This window comes from Cryptotermes secundus, unplaced genomic scaffold (genome assembly GCF_002891405.2).
Source record: "Cryptotermes secundus unplaced genomic scaffold, Csec_1.0 scaffold1220, whole genome shotgun sequence".
Lineage (NCBI taxonomy): Eukaryota > Metazoa > Arthropoda > Insecta > Blattodea > Kalotermitidae > Cryptotermes > Cryptotermes secundus.
In genome coordinates, this window is record NW_019744140.1 from 29,648 (window position 1) to 33,986 (window position 4,339).

The window sequence follows — 4,339 nt, forward strand, 5'->3', positions numbered from 1 at the left end:
TATGGATTTGTGCCACTGGATAAAAAGTTCATCCCGAACTGTTAAGCGTCATTTTATTCAGTGATGAGGCGTCTTTTACCCTGGATGGTGTAAATAATTTACGAAATGTGCATACGTGGTTCCATAATAATCCACATGAGATAATGGAAACGAAATTCCAAAAGAGATTTCCTGTGAATGTACGTTTACAGTTATGTGGTCGGGTTATAGCGCAGCCATATTACGTCATCGCTCGCCAGTCATGTGTCATGTATAGTGCTTGGAAACCTAAGGACAATTATGACATGGCGAGCGAGTATTTCGTACTTCAATTTTATGGCTTTCCGTCACTCACAAGTTAGTTTGATGTTACGTACATTATTAACATTACAGAATCCACATATTCCTGCCAGTTTTAATATGTATTTTGTAATCAACAAGTGTGTAACACCGGTCAAAGTTTGACACTTCTCTGGCCATTATCTCCGTAACCGTTCAACTTTGGACATAGGTGTTTTGGGTTATATCGGCATAGTTTAACATAAGGAACACCCTCCCGAAGTTTGGTCCATTCCTCCTGGGACACTCTGTATATGCTGATAGGGCACTCGGGCATATCAGTTGTGAAAGTTCCTCCTCAAATCCCGAGCAAGGCATTCTCTGCTGAAAGAACTTAATTTTGCTTCGCTTTGTGAATTGAGACCGAAGAAGAGGAAATTATATGCACAAATTCGGAATAAGGAGAGTGCACTCTGCAAACTGAAAAAGAAATAGAGAGTGGAAAATCTCTGTGATGTGGACAGTGATCCAATCATGGAGAGACTTTCTTCTTCTGTCAGTGTAGAGGCTGCCAGATTATTGGCAGCAATTATTAGGAACAGCAGGCAGAGACCTCAAGGAAGGAGGTGGGATTTTGAAGAGAAAATGTTGGCTCTGTCTCTCCTTAAGCATAGTCCCAAATCCTTCTCCGCACACTACTCCCCCTCCCATCCAGACGATCCTTGCAGTCTGTCCTCAATACTGTTCCATTTAGGACAAGCATCAATGCTCATGTGTTTCATGCACTCGAAGAGACTCTGCAGAAAATGTTTGGTAGAGATCGATATTGTTGTCTCATGTCTGATGAAATGTCAATCAGAGAGAACTTGCATTTCAATCAGAAGTTTGACTGCATTGAGGGTTTTGAGGATTGTGGAAGTCAGGACAGGACTTGCAGCATTGCAAATCATGCTCTGCTCTTCATGATCCTTGGCCTGCGGAGAAAGTGGAAGCAGCCTGTGGCTTACTACTCTACTCGTGGAAGCACAAAAGCAGAGATGATTGTGCAATACTTGAAGGAGTTTCTTGATGCCTGTCAAAATGCTGGCCTGAAGGTGGTTGCCAATGTGTGTGACATGGGTGCCAACAATGTCAAGGCCTTGAAACTGTTGGGTGCTTCCAGAAGGAAACCACTCTTCAGATTTTGCAATCAAGAAATTGCAACGGTGTATGATCCACCCCACCTTCTGGAGTGCACCCGGAACCTTTTCCTGAAACATGATGTGCAGTTGAAGTCTGAACATGTGGGCACCCAACTTCCTTTTATTGCTAAGTGAGACCACATATTGAAACTGTATGAAATCGACAAAACCAGGCCGTTTCGCCTGTTCTATAGGCTGAGAGACACCCACCTGAACCCCACAGCACAGAGCTCAATGAATGTGCGCTTGGCTGCACAGGTCATGAGCCATACTGTTGCAGCAAGCCTCAATGCTCTAGTGGCTACAGGAAAGCACTATATGTTTCTTCTATGAATGAAGTGACTAATAACGAGGACTACTTTTCGAAGTTACTGCCCCAGAACCCAGTTGTAATCAGACAAACGTCATTATCATCTGACTTGAATTGACTTCTGAAACTGTATATCAATATACAAGTTAGGTAGAATATGTCACAAATACTGTGTTTAGGATAATTAAGAAACATTTGTAAAGCAGACGACACTATCAATGATATAATTAAGGAGAATCAGGTGGCAGCGAATGATAACATTGTCATCCACAGTTCAATTACGCACAAGAAACCTACTTTGAACTTGAGCTGCATCTCTTTCCTGCTTTGCAAACATGTTGCAGTGAATGATAACATGGTCAACCGCAGTTCGATTACATAAACGAAATTTATTTTGAACTTAAGCTCCAACTCTTCACCTCTGTGCAAACATGTTTCCTTCATCTCAGAATATTAGAACTTCACTGGGTCAGAGGTCATTCTGGCCTTTATATTGTGACATGTTGCGCAAATGAGAACCCCCCCACCAGCAGTGACGCGGCGGGTGAGTCAGCGCTCCCCTCCCCCTCCTCCGCACAGTAACGTAGCGGTGACGTCACCGAGGGATAGCGCGGTTGCTAGGCAGCAGTCAACAACTACCGCTAGCGTTACTAGCAACACAGCGCCAGGCAACAAGTTTGCATATTACGTGGCCGTATTCTGTATTGTCCGATCGAGGCTACATGAGGAGCAGCGAAGGCTATTCACAGTTAGTCCTGGAGCTACCTACGAGTCAGTCCTCGAGCAACCTCCGAGTTAGTTTCGAGTTAGCCAGCAACTAGTCAGTTGTATTGTGGCATTTGGAGTGTACTAATTGTGATACTGCAGATAGCAGTAATCGTAAATCTGTAATTTGGGTGATTTTAAGTGCGAATGTGAAATAAAATTCGCTATATAAAATACGGAGTGAATTTATTTGTCGCGATATACGCCCGATACGTGACAATATTCAAGAAATTATATTTTAGTCGAGTGTATGGGAAATTCTTTTCTGACACACATGTGTCTTCTTTTTGTGTAAGTAAGAATGAAGAGACATTACTTCATAATTGACTTGCAAAGTTCAGGTTATCCACCGCAGTGTGAAACTCTGAGAAGCAGAATCAGTATCAGGATTGAATGTGGGTATGATTGTTTATGTAATTTCTTTACCTATTTCATTTTCATTACATTGTTATTCACTTCTGTTGTTATAGGTGTATTCCTTCTCTTGCTTTTGCCATATAATGCTACCTGTACTGGACATTCTCGAATTCCATCATTCTAATGAAAATAATAAATGGGAACATGAGTATTGTTTCTTACAATATATGTTTTATAATACTTAAATGTAACCGGAAAACTGTGTTCTTTGTGGCTTTCAAGTGTAAGTTATTAGGAAATCATGAGGCTTAATATATGTATCCCTGATTGAAGCAGAATTTCCTTTCAAGTTTCCCTACCTTCAGCTTTCCTAATTACAAGTATTCCATGTATGTTACAGTGCACGATGTTCAGTGCTTTTGTTTAAAGAGGTGTTTCATGTGAAAGAGAAGTTATGACTTTCCAGGCCTGGTGACAAACTTTCTCCTGATAATTAATTTGCAACCTAATCTATGGTACTCCAGAGCTGCAGAGGCTCTTATTCCGCTGTTACTTTTTTTTTTTGAAAGGGTGGGGGACAAAGTTTAATAGAACTTCACTCAGATCCAACCCAAAGGATACGGGTGAAGTGACATTAAACTTATTTATGGAGCTGAACCCTTCTTGAAAAGCTGTCAATTGTGCAGCCACTCAAGAATTTTTCAGTCTTTTGTAGAACCCGAAGGTTAATTACTATGTTCACAAGAGCCCTCCACTGGTCCCTATCCTGAGCCAGTTCAGTTCAATCCAATCTATCAAACAATCCTATCTCACTAGGATACATTTTAATATTGTCGACCCACCTACACCTTCGTCTTCCCCGTAGTCTCCTTCCGTCTGGCGTTCCCATTAATATCTTATATGCAGTGCTCGCCTCCCCATTCGTGCTATATGCCCTGCCAACCTCATCCTCCTCTACTTGTGATATTGAACACAGTTAAAAAATGGAAATAGGTTGATGGGGAAATGAATACTTCGAATTGTGTTCAATATCACTAGTCGAGGAGGATGAGGTTTGCAGGGCATGTAGCACGAATGGGGAGGCGAGGAATGCGTATAGGTTATTAGTGGGAACGTCAGATGGAAAGAGAGACTGCAGTACAGAAGATCTAAAATTATATTTATTGCTAGTAGCAAAAAAAAAAAAAAAAAAAANAAAAAAAAAAAAAAAGAATTTGGAGGGGGCGAGGCGGGAGCACTCAAAATAGTTGTTAAGGAAGCATACCTTCATACCGATTGTGCTTTCGAACCTGGAGGTCATTTTTAATTGAGTCATGTAAACTGAACATAGATGGCAGCAGTGTTTCACCGACGTGTCATGGCGGTCATGTTGACAACCAATAACATGGGAGTTTCACGGTGCTGATCACTAGCAACCATGGGTGACCACCATTCCCACAAGGCCCACAAGTACAAGTGTCGGTGTTAC